Genomic DNA, 17933 nt, shown 5'->3' with positions numbered 1-17933 from the left:
CAATGTACTTTTGAAAATAAGGACTCAGCCTTTCGACTTAACAAACTTTCCAATAAAACTGACCCGCCAGGAATGTTTCAGTACGGCAAGTGTGTATGCTGCCAATACAGTATGGTGGGCACCTCTTTTAAATTTGCACACAATAACTATAAAATCTCATTTTCCAGTCATTTTGACTGCCATAGTCCCAATGTGGTTTACGCAGCAGTATGCCAGTACTGCCAAAGCTTATACAGTGGAAACACTTGCAGAAAATTATCAGATTGCATCAAGGAACACAACGGTGCGATCAGAGCTTCAGATGGATATAATGCATTAGCCAGACATTCCTCCCTAATGCAACTCATTCACAAAGATCAAGTTTTGTATACTTGAACAAGTGGAACCATTTTTTGGGGACTATGCCACTCTACTAGAAGTAAAAGAACTGAAGTGGCAGCTAAGCTTGGGGGCAGACTCTGCACCAGATATCAACAAAAGTATTAATGATAAATGTGCCTTGAAATGGCAAAGGTAAAGTGCATTATACTAATTGGTTCATAGGTAGGTACTAGGCTATTGGCCCAAGGGCCTACATAAACCTAGCCAACAAGGTTCCCTGGCTTATGCCACCCAAGAAAGTTATTTTCCTGTGCTACTGCCGAGCAGAGCCACAGAAGTGATCCCCAGGGTGTATTTCCTATTTCCCATCCACTCATCAAGATTTTTCTTGAAGAGTACTAATGAAGAACTTTGTTTGACATAGATGGGTAGCCTGTTCCAAAGTATGGGAAGTCTCTGGGACAGGAATCTATCCCTCCAGCATGTCCTGTTTATTGTGGTGACAAGGTTTAGGTCCCTAGAGCGTGTAGCTCGGAGGGATTGGGATTTCCTTAGGTGTAGCATGTCCAACAGCTCTGGGTTTGACATAGCTTTATATGTTAGGCAGAGATCACCTCAGACTAGGCGATATGCTACGGAGTAAAGCTGCAGTTTTTTGAGGTGGTCAGTGTAGGGCATTTGTTTGAGGCCATTAATCCTCTTTGTGAGGTACTTCTGTGGCCTTTCCAGCTGCTACAGATGTCTTGTGATGTACATTCCAAAAGGGGTGTTATACTCTATAATGGGTTTAATGAGTGTCGAGTAGAGGGGAACAATGACCTCTTTTTTCCTGGATGAGAACCCTTTTATGATGAGATGTGCCATGTAGAAGGACTTCCTGACTACTGTGGTGATGTGACTATCAAAGGAGAGACTACTGTCCACCTGGGTCCCAAGGTCTCATCACACATTCGGTGTTTAGTAGATTGCTGCCTATGTTGTAGTTCATGGGTACAGAGTTTTTACCAAAGGGGATGACACTGCACTTTTTGGCATTGAGCTTGAGGCCATGGCTCTGACACCAGGCATCTGTCTCAGCGAGGCCCTTCTGTAGGATGTCCACATCATTTGGGGACTTGACTGTGGCTCCTAGTTTGCAGTCATCTGCAAACTTGGTTAGCCAGAGGCCTTCTGTGTTAGCCTGTACTTCAGAGAAGTAGATACCAAACAGGAGAGGTCCCAGGACGGAACCCTGTGGTACTCCACTTGTCACTGCTTTGACGTCAGATTTGGAGTCTGCAACTTTTACAGCGTGGGATCTGTCAGTGAGCCAGTTGGCAACCCATCTTGTGATGCAGGGATTTATACCTAGTTTAGTGAGTTTAGCTATAATTCCAGAATGGGGGATGGTGTCGAAAGCCTTGGCGAGGTCAAGATAGGCTGGAATATATATTTATGTTATAAATAATATATATATATATTTATATATATATATATATATATATATATATATATATATATATATATATATATATATATATATGTTATATATATTATAAATAATGTTTTCATATATAGTCACCCTGGATTTCCTACTTCAGAGACAATAACCACAAATATATCCCATGAAACATTACTGGTTAAAAATCATTATTAAGCTTTTTCACTGGTCCACAGAGTTTAACCAATGTCTATACTTTGTGAACATTATTATTGGTATGCATTGTCATGTCCATCATAATTGGTCATTTGGGTTGTCCTATGTTTATGCATTTTCCTTTGGGCTACTGTTTTCCTATTTGATATTAAATACGCAATCTCACTATACATTGGACAATGATGTTTCTAAGACATGTTTATGCATTTCATGATGAAAGTTGTTTTGTTTCTAATGGTTACAAACTATTCATTGGCTCATTGTTTCCACACAGAAAGTTAATTGGAAAGTACATGGACGTCCCAGTTTTATTTAAATCTCAAACCTAATCCCCATGTATACGTAATTGAGAAAAATATCTGTAATCTTTTAATTCTGACTAAGTTCTTTGATATTAAAGAATGAAAGCGGTAAATTAAACTCCTCCGTTCCAGCGTGTTTTTTCCTTATGAAGTAGATGTCTCTGAAGTTTTTAAGTGTGAATTTATATATATATATATATATATATATATATATATATAGATATATATATATATATATAGATATATATATATATATATATATATATATATATTTTTTTTTTTAAACAAGTAAGGGGAGACAAAGGGACTACCTACAAAGGTAGTAAGGCTATGTTAAATGTAGAAGGTAAGGAAGATAGAAAAAGGCAGAGAAGAGATACTAATGATTGAAACTACAGGATGCTAGTACAAAGGTAGAGAAATTTAAGATAGCTTAAGAAAATTTAAAGTAGAAAAACCACAAAAATGACACTTGTCTATTCCAGTAGCTAGAGAGTGAAATAACCACGTCTTTCACCTAACTGCGACAAATGAGATCTGATGTAATGGGGGGGGGGTGCACTGTGGGTAAGGGAGAAGCTCAAGATGCCACAAGCTTTTACAAGAGGCAGAGACGGATTCAGCGCCTTGGATCTGAACCCATCAGTCAAGGACAGATTGAAAATTGACATCAGATTCTCATTTTTTACATCTAGAAGGTTCTATGACTGCCACAATGGAAACCTCCTCAAAGGAGTACCAGTGGCCACAGTCATGGAAGAGGTATGAACAGAGCCATACTCACATTGTAAACAATCAGCAGTGACCTGTGCAACAGAAGAAACCTATTTAAAGCAGATTTTCCTCAAGAAGGAACTGCAGATAAAACATACCTTATACTTTCATAACTTCTGAGAAGAAACTAACGTAGGAGCCTAACATTTCAAAATTCTGAAAATCAGTGTTGCAGAAGTATGCACTTTTTCCCGTACATATCAATTTTCCTAACCTTATCAAAAAGAGTAGGATTGGAATTAAATACTTAGCAGCAGTTGGATCAACTAAAGCTATAGCTGCTGGGTCAGGCTTGCAAACAGTGTATAAAAAATTAAAAAACCATGGAACTTTACACATACTATCTGTCTTTTTAGGGGTAGATGGTCAAAGTACAGTTTTGTACCTACCATAAATGTAGATGTTCGAGTGCTCATACAGCTGCAGTCATTACAGATGGGTTATCCTGCCGTCAGGCGGGTCCCCGGTCGGCCGAATTCCAAAGTCTAGGTCCGGCGTCGGTTGTCGGCGCTTCTTCCCTGACGTCAGTGCGGCAGGGGTATAAAAGAGGCAGCCGACGCCATTTTCTTCAGTTTTTCTTACCCCAGATGTCAGGTGCCCCCAGAAGGAAGGCAAAACATAATATTATGCAAACATGCAATGTAGATAAATCAAAAACAGTAGGTGCAAGCAAATACACCATAAAAGAATACCCCAAATAGGTTGTATGATAAAAGGTGTTTGTCATAAGGCCTGTCCTAAGAGGGGATGGAGGGAGGGTAACCTGGACTGCAGCTGTATGAGCACTCGAACATCTACATTTATGGTAGGTACAAAACTGTACTATGTTCATCGTGCGTACAGCTGTAGTCATTACAGATGGGTAGAATCCCAAAGCTAAGTAAGGGTGGTAGGCACTAAGTGGAACTAGGAGGGGCGAGGATGCCCTGCAGGACTGCTGTGGCAAAGCCCGCTCTAGATTTTGAGTATAGTGGAATGTGGTAGTGCTTAGAGAAAGTGTGCACTGAACTCCAAGTAGCTGCTTCCAAAATGTCCTTGGTAGGGACCCCCCTGAGGAAAGCTGCAGAGGTAGCTGTAGCCCTGATGGAGTGGGATCTGATGTATACAGGCACAGATTTTCCATGAAATGAATAACAAAAGTGTATGCAGTGGGCTACCCATTTTGAAATTGTCTGTTTGGAAATAGCCTTTCCTTGAGCACCTGTAGCATAGGACACAAAGAGCTGCTCAGATTTCCTGAATGGCTTTGTTCTGTCCAAGTAATAACGAAGTTGTCTGTGAATGTCCAAGGAATGTAGTAGTCTTTCCCCTTTGTTCTGTTGATTTGGATAAAAGGTAGGTAAATGAATAGTCTGATTCAAAGCTCCACTGGATACTACCTTTGGCATGAAGGTAGGGTTGGTTCGTAAGGAAACTATGTCCTGATGGAAAATGACGAATGGTTGCACAGCCATGAGGGCCTGTAGTTCCGAAACCCTGCGTGCTGAGGTAATGGCCAGAAGGAAGGCGGTTTTCCATGACAAGTATTGTAGCTCTTTTGAAGAAGCCGGCTCAAAGGGAGGCAGGGTCAGCTTTTCCAATATGAAGTTGAGGTCCCAAGCTGGGACTGGTGGTCTCCGGGGGGGTTTTATATTTTTTGCCCCTCTGAGGAACTGCCTTAATAGAGGATGTGAGAATAAAGGAGGATCTGTGTTGTATTGTGCAGAAATGGCTGAAGCGTGGATCTTGATGGTGGAGAAGGAAAGGCCACTGTTAACATCTCAGCTAGGTACTGTAAAATTTGAGGTATATTTATTACCCAAGGATTCTGGCCCTTTTCTTGATTCCAGGAACAAAATCGTTTCCATTTGGCGGAGTAGGCTTTTCTAGTAGAGGATCTTCTGGCCTCCAAGATGACATCCTGCACCTCCTTGGAGATGAGAGTCTGTTGGGAAATTAAGGAATTCTCCATGCAGCTAGATTTAGGGTTTTGAGCTGGCTGTGAAGGGTTTTGTAGTTGTGCTGGGACAACAGAAGAGGGACTAGAGGTAGGATCCATGGTGGGGAGTGTGTCAGGCTCTTTAGGAGAGGATACCAGTGTTGTTGTGGCCAGTCTGGAGCAATGAGAATAATTTGTGGCCTCTCTGCTCTGGCTTTTAATAGAACTTTGGTCGGTAGAGGAAGAGGCAGGAAGGCATAGACTGTCAATGTTGTCCAATTGAAAGAGAGTGCGTCCACTTTCCAGGCCTGTGGATGATAGGTCCTTGAGCAAAATTTTTCCAACTGGTAATTTCTGTGGGTAGCAAATAGATCTATGTCTGGCTGTCCCCATGCCTGAGTTATCTTTGAGAAGACTTGAGGATGCAACTTCCATTCGTGTAGGTCTGTCATATTTCTGCTTAAGTTGTCTGCCAGTGTGTTTTCCTTCCCTGGCAGGAATTGTGCCTGTAGTTGAATTTGTAATTCCAGTGCTGTGTTCCACAGGGTCATGGCTTGCCTGCACAGGGGGTATGAATGAGTTCCCCCCTGTTTGTTTATGTACCACTTGACTGTGGTGTTGTCTGTCCTTATCAATAGCTGGCCTGGATGCAGTAGGTCTTTGAAGGTCATAAGAGCATTTTGCACGGCTTGCATCTCCTTCTGGTTGATGTGTAGGTGCTTCTCTTTTTGGGACCATTTTCCCTGAATGCACTGATCTGCCATGTGTGCTCCGCAGGCATAGTCTGAGGCATCCGTTGTGATGATTTGAGTTGCTTGAGGTACACAGAAAGGGAGACCTGAGTTTCTTTGGCATGCTTGAGCCCACCACAAAAATTCCTTTTGAAGGCATGGAATGAGTGGTATAATTGTTTCCAAGCTGTGGCTGTGTTGAGATCATAATTTTTTTAGGTACCATTGTAGTTTCCTCATATGCAGCTTTGCACATGGTATTAGTAGGATGCAAGATGCCATGAATCCCAGAGCCTGCAGGACTTTCCTTGCAGTTAGTCTGGTGAAAGTTGCCATTTTGTTGAAGTATTGAGATAGTTGCCCTTGTTTGTCTGGCGTGAGGTAGTCCATCTGGGTGGTTGTATTTAAGCTGGCACCCAGGAAAATTATCTGTTGAGAAGATATTAGTTTTGATTTCTTTTTGTTCACTGTGTATCCCAGGTAGTTTAACAGTTTTATTACAAACGCCAGATGCTGCAAAAGAATGTCCTTGCTGCCCGCTTGGATCAGGCAGTCGTTCAGAATATGGCTAGATTTGTATTCCTTGTTGTCTGCAGAAGGCAATTACTGATGCCAGGCATTTTGTAAACACTCTGGGTGCAGTAGATAAGTCAAAGGGCAATGCAGAGAATTGGTAATGGGTTGAACCTGCAAGAAATCTGAGGTATCTTCTGCAATCTTGTCTGATAGGGAAATGCAGGTATGCCTCCTTGAGGTCCAATGTTACCAGCCAAGACTCCTTGCCCAGCATGGGAAGTAGCTGCTGTAAAGTGAGCATCTTGAATTTTGAGACCTGTAGATATGTGTTTAGGATGGATAGGTCTAAGATGGGTCTTCAATCTTTGTCTTTCCTTGGTACCAGGAATAGTCTGGAATAAAAACCTTGACCTTGCTCTTTTGCAGGTACCTCTTGAATCGCTTTCATATCCATGAGAGTGGAAATTTGTCTTTGTGCCTCTGCCCTTTGATTTTGTGGCAGGTTTGGCAAGCCTCTCATTTTTGGAAGGGTGTGAAAGTGGAACCTGTAGCCTCTGTCTACAATGTCCAGAATCCATTTGTCTTTTGTAACAATGTGCCAGTTTTTTGAAAATAATGCCAGTTTTCCGCCCAAAGGTGCTGCCATTAAAGCTTTGTTTGGCAGGCATAGGGGGAAGTCATTGTGTCTGTTTTCTAAATGACTGTGATCTATCTTCTCCACCTCTTGGGGCTGGTGCTTGCCACTGTCTAGCTCTGTAAGATCCTTGAGGTTGTCCTCTACCCCTTGGGCGTCTGTATCTGACCCTTTGAGGTCTGTCCGTGGTTGGAAAGGACCAATTTTTTGAAGGCCAGTTTCTGCTGAAGCGTGGAGGTTGTACCTGCAAGAAATCTTTCACTGTTTGCATAGATTTTGCTTTTTCCTCCATTTTCTTTAGTACCTCCTCAGCTTTATCACCAAACAATACATCTTTTTGAAGTGGTGCATCTAATAACTTTGCTTTGACATGATCTGGTAAGGTTTGCTCTTTGAGCCAAGCATGTCTACGTATAACAGACCCCGTGACAGCAGCTCTACATGAGGCCTCTAAAGCATCAAAACCACACTGCAAGGTATGTTTACCCACTTACTCTGCTCCATGCAACAAATCCTGCAACTCTTTCAAATCTGGTTGTTCTGTTTGTGTCATTTTGCTTTTCAGCTGAGATAACAAAAACTGTTGGTACTTTAACATATGAAATTGACAGTTTAATGCCCTCATGGTTAAAGTGGCAGATGTATACACCTTTTCCCCCCACCTTTCTAATGCTCTGGAATCTCTCTCTGAAGGTAAAGGGTATTTAGCAGTAGAGGCCTTTATTCCCTTGGTACCCTGTGAAATAGTTTCTGGGTCAGCAGTATGGCTTTTATAAAGGAACTGGTGAGAATCAGGAACCCGGTAATATCTGTCTGGTTTAACAGGGGCTGGAGGTAAGGAATCTGGATTAAGACTGGCTTCTGCGTACACATCATCCAAAATATCTAAAACAGGAGGGACAGCCAGGGGCCTATGCTGGGGGAGCAGTAGAAATTCCCTGAGCCTTTTCTTGGAATCTGAGTAATCTTGGCCTTCCCAGTGGAAGTGCTCCCTCAATGTATGCAGGGTTTCCCCAAAAGAGTAGTCCTCGGGGGGGGGGGGGACCAAGGGAAAAGACTCCTCAGCATCAGAGTCTTCAAAAGGGGAATAGGCATAATCCTCGTCCTCAGAATGGTCTGAGGTAATAGAAGCCTGGTCTGAGGAAGGGTAGTCTTCCTCCAATCTGGGTCTTTTGTCAGAGGGGGGTTGAGAACCCCTGATGAGAGTTATGAAATCCTCAGCCATTTTAAGCATCTGCTTTTTAGGCATAGGGCCTTGAGAGGAGGTCTGAGGACCCTGTTTTGTAGTTTTCATGGCAGCTTTAGATTTAGTGAAGGATTTAATAGAGAAGGTGGAAGGCCTGAAGATGCCTTCAGAAGTGGCAGGCCTCACTAAATTTTCAGTTTCCCCGCCAAGAGTGGCGTCGGTATCTGCAGTGGGAATGGAGACCGAGGAGCCTGCGACCTCGGGTACTGAAGTCACCGGTAAAATAGTTTCATCGGTAGTCAGGGGCTGCGTAGGCACCTCGCTGAGAACCGGAGAACCGGTAGTCGGCCTAAGCGTGGTCTCAGTACTCGGTGCAGACCTCGGATGTCGGTCCTTGTCTTTGCGTCTTTTGCTTAAAACTGGTGTCGGTGTATCCGACGACATGATATAATTAAATTTTTTGCCAAAATAATGAAGGGCGAACTCCGCCCGGCGCTTAACAGTGCGCTTGTTGAACCTAGCACAAAAACGGCAGGCCGAGACGTCGTGGTCTGGCCCTAAGCAAGGTATACAGAAAGAATGGAAATCCTTATGCGGTATTTGCTTCCCACAAGAAATGCAATTATTAACTTTGTCTGACATCGGTCTGAGGTAACAAAAGTTTCCCCAATGGGGTACTTAGCTTTAAAGAAGACTTCGGCTAAAATACTTTCGTAAATCTCAGGAGCTGGCCGACCGGCACTTGCGAACTGCTTCTGCTTCGGGCACCGCGCGGCAAGAAAGACTGAAGAAAATGGCGTCGGCTGCCTCTTTTATACCCCTGCCGCACTGACATCAGGGAAGAAGCGACGGCAACCGACGCCGGACCTAGACTTTGGAATTCGGCCGACCGAGGACCTGCCTGACAGCAGGATAACCCATCTGTAATGACTGCAGCTGTATGCACGATGAACATCTACATGAAAGTTGCAGGCAGTAACACACATACTCTAAAGGAGAAAGAACAGGAACAATGGATGTGGGTTCTGGAAAAGCCTTCTTTAACAACTCATGGTATTTTCTGAGGAACTGAGAAACCTTAATGTTCTCCCACTGAAAACACTGGAAACTTCTAGCAATTCTACAAGTGGGAGGTTGGTGTAATGGTTAAGGTGCTTACCTCAGAAACACAAGGTGCAGGGTTTGATTCTCACATGGGGCAATTGGCTAGGCTTAAAACAGCTGATCAGCACAGTTAGCCTTGTACAAATCTATGAACCTACAACAGTCTCAGAGAAAGAGAAACTCCCACAGGGAGAATCAGAAACTGAGCTCTCCAGAGTCTGAATAAAAAATCTGGGGGAAAAAAACTGAATCAGTCCCTGCATCTTTCTTTTTAGTTTCAGAATACCGAATCTCTTCAGGAAAAAAGAAATCCATCTTTCTTTTACCAGAAAATACTTTACAAGAAGGATTGATGGCCAGAATTAAACACTGAGCCAGAGCCAATAAACTACTCCTATCCAAAAAAATTGAGGAGAAGATGCATGCTTGGTTTTCTGAGGTTTTTTTTGACAGGAAAAGTGGGGCCAACCATAAGAGCAGAGCACTAGAAAATCATACATTAGCAAATGAAAAAAGTTTTCTAGTTGGTGTCAGTAACATAACCAGCACCCATTTCAGGGCTGTTTCCTGTTTAAAGTATTTGTTTGAGTTACTATCGTACGGCCTTTCTTATTACTCTATCAAGACCATTTCGGCATGTCTGCCCATGGATCCTCTTCTGTCAAGGCAGTCTCACTTCAAAACGTTCTTGAAAGAAGTTTTGCATAAGAGGCCTCCAAGTAAACTGGTGGCCCCTCCTTAGGATCTTAATTTTGTGTTACAGAGGCTAACGTTTTCACCATGTGAACCAGCTAATCTGGCTGACTTAAAGTTCTTATAATGGAAAACAATTTTACTGACTGCTCTGACCTTTGCAAGATGGGTATGGTGAGTCAACCAAGGTCATTTTCTGCAGGGACAGGGTTTATTTAAGAGCTAATCCTTCTTTTATGCTTAAAGTGGTATCCAAATTTACTTTAAGCCAAACTATCATTGTCCCCATTTTCTTTCCTGAACCTAGAAATTAGGTAGAAAGGACACTCCGCACCTTGGATGTCCACAGACAACTCAAGTACTACCTTGACAGAACTAAATCTTTCAGACCTTTTAGCTCAATTGTTTATTTCTTGTGAAGATAAGAAGAAGGAACATCCCTTGTCAAAACAGACCATTTCCAAATAGTTTATTAAATGACCACAGGCTACTGGACAAAATTTATTGCAAACACAAAAACTCTAGTGCCTTGGCAAACAGCTTTCAAGGAGTTATACAAACCGAACACACTGACATCTTATATAACAAATTCACAGCGTAATTAACTAATTAATCAATTATCAACTCACCACTATTACTTCTCTACCCACTTTCAAGAAGCAGCTAAAAACTCTGCTTAAGTCTCAATTGCTCTGTCCATGTGCAAACCCTGACTAAACTATTATTCCCTCTACCCTTTTCACCCCCTCAAACCTTTTTCTAGGTTAGTATAGTATTTGTGTTGGAACCTTCAAGAAGCAGCTAAATCCTGTGCTAATTCTCATTAGCTCTGTCCTTTACAAACCCCGACTAAAACTTTCTATTTTATCAACCTTTATATTCACCCTTAATTTAAAAAAAAATTATATATTCTTGCTTGCTTATTTTCAGTATTGTAAATTATTTTTGCTAGTAATACTTATGAACCAGTTTTTTTCTCTGTAACACCTATTTTTGTATAATATTTCTTATTTGAATGTATAACAACACTTGATTTTACTAACCCATTTTTATTGTGGAGCTTTTCTCCCCGGGCCTCTACTGAAAATGGACATGTATCCAGCTAGACTAGCCCGGTCAACAAATGTAAAATAAAAAAAAATAAAAATTATACAGCTACCTAAATCAAATACTTTCGAAGTGGTTGTCTAACACTACGACCTTTTGTTACAGTTACCATATCAAATCTATTTTAGGCAGGGTCTATGCCCACTCTACTAAGGTGTTGGCTTCATATAGGCTTTTTGTAAAGGGGTGGATTCTAGAAATGCACTACGAGTTGCGATTCGGTCTTGTGTACATACTTTTACAAAGTACTCTAAGTCTGACTTCTTCTCTAGGTACAGATCAAGCTTTGCTGGACTATTCTTCATGGGCTCCTGGACTCTTCTTCCAAGTCTCAAAGGTCAGCGAAGGTAATTACGTATATAGGTAATGCAACTGCAGCAGTTATCAATATGATGAACACAGTACAGCTGTGTAAGTTAAACTTACTATAACAGTAGATGTTTGAAGGATCAGTGCTGTAATGCCACCCCCCCCCCTTTTGGTGTGTTTTTTTATAACAGTAGATGTTCGAAGGATCACTGCTGTAATGCCACACACCCCCTTTTGGTGTATTTTTTATGCTTGGGTGTGGAGATTAAACTTGTCTTTTGGTCAGGTCTAGCTGCTTGACAGTTTGGAAGTGTGGGAGGTGCCCTGAAGCTTTGGAAGGTGGCCGGCTGTTATATCGTTGATGGGATATAACCCATATAGCTAAGGCTACTGCAGCACTGATCATTTGAACATCTACTCTTATGGTAAGTTCAAGTTACATAGCTGTACTTTATCACTTTTCTAATTTGTTACACTTTAAATGGCTTAGTGTGGCTGTCTTGCTGTGTGATTTAATTTCGCAGTCAAGTTTTTCACTCACTTAATGTCATTTTTATGGGGATACGGAGTCCCTGTGGTGAGAATGGCATTTCCTGTATTAATATCTCACCATTAGTTTACAATTAATGTATTTAGTTTCCTATTTTTCTGTTTAGTTTATATTTCACAATTGCATCCTTCGATTTTTGTCACTCTTAGCAGGCATTTTAACTTGCATTTGAATGTTAGGTTGAAAGAGTATCTTGTTCTGTTGATTCTACTTGGATTAGAATTTGTAGTTCCAAGACATGTTTCATAGCTGGGGGGCGGGGGGGTACAGTCTGCAATTTACAGATGAAAGTACTACATTCAGATCCAAAGAACAATAGATGTACTGCTTTTCTAATCAGTCAGTAACATGTCTGGTTAACCTTCCTAAGGGTTTATGATGCCACAGATAATATGCCAGACAATGGCAAGAAATAATAATGATGCAACGTTTCAAGGAAGAGCGGCACGTAAACAAACCGCTACATTTCAAGGAAGGGCGGCACGTAAACAAACTGCTACGTACTACCATATTACATCAACAAACCGCTTTCAGCGGAAATCAGAGTACTACCATATTACATAAACAAACCGCTTTCAGCGGAAATCAGAGTGCTGCCATATTACATAAACAAACCGCTTTCAGCAGAAATCAGAGTACTACCATATTACATAAACAAACCGCTTTCAGCAGAAATCAGAGTACTACCATATTACATAAACAAACCGCTTTCAGCGGAAATCAGAGTACTACCATATTACATAAACAAACTGCTTTCAGCGGAAATCAGAGTGCTGCCATATTACATAAACAAACTGCTTTCAGCAGAAATCAGAGTACTACCATATTACATAAACAAACCGCTTTCAGCGGAAATCAGAGTGCTGCCATATTACATAAACAAACTGCTTTCAGCAGAAATCAGAGTACTACCATATTACATAAACAAACTGCTTTCAGCGGAAATCAGAGTACTACCATATTACATAAACAAACCGCTTTCAGCGGAAATCAGAGTGCTGCCATATTACATTTATATGCATCTCTGCAGAAATCAGAGTGCTGCCATATTACATTTATATGCATCTCTGCAGAAATCAGAGTGCTGCCATATTACATTTATATGCATCTCTGCAGAAATCAGAGTGCTGCCATATTACATTTATATGCATCTCTGCAGAAATCAGAGTGCTGCCATATTACATTTATATGCATCTCTGCAGAAATCAGAGTGCTGCCATATTACATTTATATGCATCTCTGCAGAAATCAGAGTGCTGCCATATTACATTTATATGCGTCTCTGCAGAAATCAGAGTGCTGCCATATTACATTTATATGCATCTCTGCAGAAATCAGAGTGCTGCCATATTACATTTATATGCATCTCTGCAGAAATCAGTGCTGCCATATTACATTTACATGCATCTCTGCAGAAATCAGAGTGCTGCCATATTACATTTATATGCGTCTCTGCAGAAATCAGAGTGCTGCCATATTACATTTATATGCATCTCTGCAGAAATCAGAGTGCTACCATATTACATTTATATGCATCTCTGCAGAAATCAGAGTGCTACCGTATTACATTTATATGCATCTCTGCAGAAATCAGAGTGCTGCCATATTACATTTATATGCATCTCTGCAGAAATCAGAGTGCTGCCATATTACATTTATATGCATCTCTGCAGAAATCAGAGTGCTGCCATATTACATTTATATGCATCTCTGCAGAAATCAGAGTGCTGCCATATTACATTTATATGCATCTCTGCAGAAATCAGAGTGCTGCCATATTACATTTATATGCATCTCTGCAGAAATCAGAGTGCTACCATATTACATTTATATGCATCTCTGCAGAAATCAGAGTGCTGCCATATTACATTTATATGCATCTCTGCAGAAATCAGAGTGCTACCATATTACATTTATATGCATCTCTGCAGAAATCAGAGTGCTGCCATATTACATTTATATGCATCTCTGCAGAAATCAGAGTGCTACCGTATTAGATTTATATGCATCTCTGCAGAAATCAGAGTGCTACCGTATTACATTTATATGCATCTCTGCAGAAATCAGAGTACTACCGTATTACATCTATATGCATCTCTGCAGAAATCAGAGTGCTGCCGTATTACATTTATATGCATCTCTGCAGAAATCAGAGTGCTGCCATATTACATTTATATGCGTCTCTGCAGCGGTAAGATTAAATGGAAGGAAAGTAACTGTTTGCAAAAAAAACCAACATGATATTTGGGTGGAAATATGTTTTAAGAAAACATAGCTACTGAAAACTGTTGTCACAGCAGCAACTGTGCACTTCTAAGAGGACAAATTTAATGTTCATTTTGGGTTCCAGTCAGGTAAATCATATGTCACACAGGAATTCCTCCTGTTTCACTTACACAGTAACACAGTCTGAAACATAAAATATGCTATACTGCTGGAACATTTCCATGACAGCAGTTTGCAACTACACAAAAGGTCTCACCTCCAAAGATGTAACTGGATTAATATGTGCATGTCAATTCCAATCCATCACAAAAACAAATGATCTGTAGAACAAGTGTTCTGTTCTCACAAATGTACACGATTACATATTTTGTTAAAGAATGCAAGTAATTAAATCAACATTTAACAAACTAAGGTACAAGAGCAATAATAACGTACGACTGATGCTTTACCTAGGGTTGGGAGGTTGGCGTAATGGTTAAAGTATGTACCTTAGAGACAAAGGGTACAGGGTTTGATTCTCACATGGAGTAATTGGCTAGGCTTCAAATGGCCCACAAGGGGAGTTAGCTTAGTACTAATCTATGAACTGCAGCCCACACTCATATACCTACTTGCATCACTCATGCAGCATCTCATCCCTTGGGTTACACCAATGAGGGCAAATGCCACTACCACTCCTGTACGTTATGGTACAGTGCTCAAATGCCGCTACCACTCCTGTACGTTATGGTACAGTGCTCAAATGCCACTACCACTCCTGTACGTTATGGTACAGTGCTCAAATGCCACTACCACTCCTGTACGTTATGGTACAGTGCTCAAATGCCACTACCACTCCTGTAATGCTATGGTACAGTGCTCAAATGCCACTACCACTCCTATACGTTATGGTACAGTGCTCAAATGCCACTACCACTCCTGTACGTTATGGTACAGTGCTCAAATGCCACTACCACTCCTGTACATTATGGTACAGTGCTCAAATGCCACTACCACTCCTGTACGTTATGGTACAGTGCTCAAATGCCACTACCACTCCTGTACGTTATGGTACAGTGCTCAAATGCCACTACCACTCCTGTACGTTATGGTACAGTGCTCAAATGCCACTACCACTCCTGTACGTTATGGTACAGTGCTCAAATGCCACTACCACTCCTGTACATTATGGTACAGTGCTCAAATGCCACTACCACTCCTGTACGTTATGGTACAGTGCTCAAATGCCACTACCACTCCTGTACGTTATGGTACAGTGCTCAAATGCCACTACCACTCCTGTACGTTATGGTACAGTACTCAAATGCCACTACCACTCCTGTACATTATGGTACAGTGCTCAAATGTCACTACCACTCCTGTACATTATGGTACAGTGCTCAAATGCCACTACCACTCCTGTACGTTATGGTACAGTGCTCAAATGCCACTACCACTCCTGTACGTTATGGTACAGTGCTCAAATGACAGCACTTTTACCATGTTATTAACACTAAATTAAATTAACTAGTGCTGTATCAGTACATTATATGTGGAGTGGAACTGCCCATGGCATTGCTTAGAAGGCAGTACATGGCATCTCTATAGGCAGACTTATGGGTGAAACAAGAGGACAAAGTGAAGTTTAACTTATTTAGTTACAGGAGATATCAGCTTTCAGGACTAAATGAACAAATGGGTCATCCAACATAAGGACAATTATTTTCTATGGCAACAGTCAGACACAGAGCAGCACACTTCAAACCATTAGTTTTGTCATGTGCTTTTCATGAACTACAAAATTAAAGAGGCCGTAACAGTGAAATAAAATCAAAGGGGATGATGTTTGCAATTAAGCATTTAGTTTCAAGCACCACAAAAATTTTTTGTTTTAACATCTGATTTATGCAGCACAATGCGATACAGAAGAGGTAATGCACAGTTAATTGCCATACAGAACACTATACAGACTTTTCTGTGATTCCAAAAACAGGGGAGGACACCTTACTTATACTTTAGTGTCAATGGTAGACATTCTTACCTTAAGGATTTCCACCTGTCCTTTTCAGGTTGATTCTCTGGGCTTTCACTTTCATAAGAAGCCAAATACAGATCTGTGTGTGACAGGAAATGGGATTAGTGACTGCGGTGAGTTCTGATGTGCACCATTTGCAGACAGTTCAATATCTAGAAAACATCTCTTGAAGGGACTACGAAAACACTGGAAGTCTACACTTAGAAGCATCACAATTTACTGCTAATGTGTATTTTTTTCTTCCATTCCCCAGGACCTTGCCTAAAAGCTCCTCAACCTTTGGTCAATTAGTTCATTTGTCCTGGTGGAATGGCAGCCTGGTACTCCTGGGCTAGACAACTGCCCCACTGCCCATCAGTTCCTGCACATTCCATTGTCCATAAAAGTCGGGTGTTATTGAGCAGGCCAAGTTGCTGGTTCTACAGGCTGGCATATTCTCTCCTGCTAGGAACCCCAACCTACCCTTGGTGGCTCCTATAAGCCTCAACTGCTCTCTCCCTAGAGGAAGCATGCTTCCACATGCTAGTTTCCTCGGCTATTTAGAACAAATGCACTATGGTAATGCAAGCTGGCCTGGCCCAGGACACCACTGGGGAAGCACCTAATGCCCCCACTAGGTGTCACTCATGTGGTTAGCCACAGCCACCATCCCACCCAGGATGGGTAAGCCAGCAGAGGTTATTCATGCCCAACCTCCATGACCAGATCTTACAGACAGCCAAGCCGCTAGTCTGCACCACAGTCAAACTTTATGCTTTTACACTTAAAAAGAAATGCTTTGATAAAATATATGTTTTTTCTCCTATGTATTCCACTATAGGTACTAGCCTAGAGTGAGAATCATTAAACTAAAACTACACAGGTCCTACAGCATTTCAAAACGTGCTTTATACTATGTTTTGGTGCTTCCCAGTTGATGTTCTAAGGATCATGCACAGACATGCAGTATTACTTGAGACAGTTCAATATCCAGAAAACATCTCTTGAAGGGACTATGAATACAGTGGAAGTCTACACTTAGAAGCTTCACTGCTTACTGCTCAACACTTGATACACATGCGGCTCATATTCAACACTTAATACACATGCAGTTCATATTCGACACTTAATACACATGCGGTTCATAGTCAACACAATACACATGCAGTTCATATTCAACACTTTACATATGTGGTTCATACTTTACACGGCATTTCAATGCAACTTCAAATGGACACAGACTACTTGATTTGCATTTTGCACATCAGTTAAAATGTTTTAATTCTGTAAAGTCTGCAACAGTTAAAGAATACAAAAAGAAAAATACATGGTATCCCTCGAAGTCTCAGAAAACCCAGTATGTAATCTATACTGGGTCAAAAACAAACCAAGAAGAAACTTCGCAGCGTGGAGGGTGTGAAGTTCACTCCTTAAATTGTGTTATGCACCTAAGTCAAACTGTAAAATACGTACTACAAAATAATAAAATAGAAAATTATAAAACACAAACAGAAATAAAATTAGAAAATAGAAATAAAACAGAAAAACAAAAATAATAGGTAATCAACTGTGGACCATCTATTTTCTATTTATTATTTTGTATTACATATTTTACAGTTTGATTTTTATTAGTGAACTAGGTGCATAATTCAAGGGGTGAACTTCACACCCTCCACACTACGAAGTTTCTGCTTAGTTTGTTCAACTGTTTAAGAATAATGCATCTGAGCTCCTCAAACATTAACTACACTAACATTAGCATTTTTAGTTATTAGCCTTTTCCATTCTATTTCACATACCTCTATAAAAAACAGTTGTTTTAAGATCTCAGACTCTCGCTTTACTTTCACTACCTTGTACATTCATGTAAGAAATCCTTCTCTCTCTCTCTCTCTCTCCCTCTGGCTGAGCTACCACAGACTCTTTACAAATA

At 41.0% G+C, this 17933-nt stretch overlaps 1 long non-coding RNA gene across 1 annotated transcript in view; it reads right to left on the bottom strand.

Moving 5' to 3' along the window:
* LOC122799709 overlaps positions 1–16101 on the bottom strand; it is a 94785-nt gene extending 78684 nt beyond the window's left edge. The window contains exon 1 of the long non-coding RNA XR_006364495.1: positions 16028–16101. This is a non-coding gene — a long non-coding RNA (uncharacterized LOC122799709). The remainder of the gene's footprint in view (positions 1–16027) is intronic.
* Between the last annotated feature and the right edge of the window lie 1832 nt (positions 16102–17933).

Source organism: Protopterus annectens, chromosome 4.part0 (assembly GCF_019279795.1).
Source record: "Protopterus annectens isolate FY-2018-M chromosome 4.part0, PAN1.0, whole genome shotgun sequence".
In the NCBI taxonomy this organism is placed as follows: Eukaryota; Metazoa; Chordata; order Ceratodontiformes; family Protopteridae; genus Protopterus; species Protopterus annectens.
This window is presented reverse-complemented; position numbering and strand designations above follow the sequence as displayed.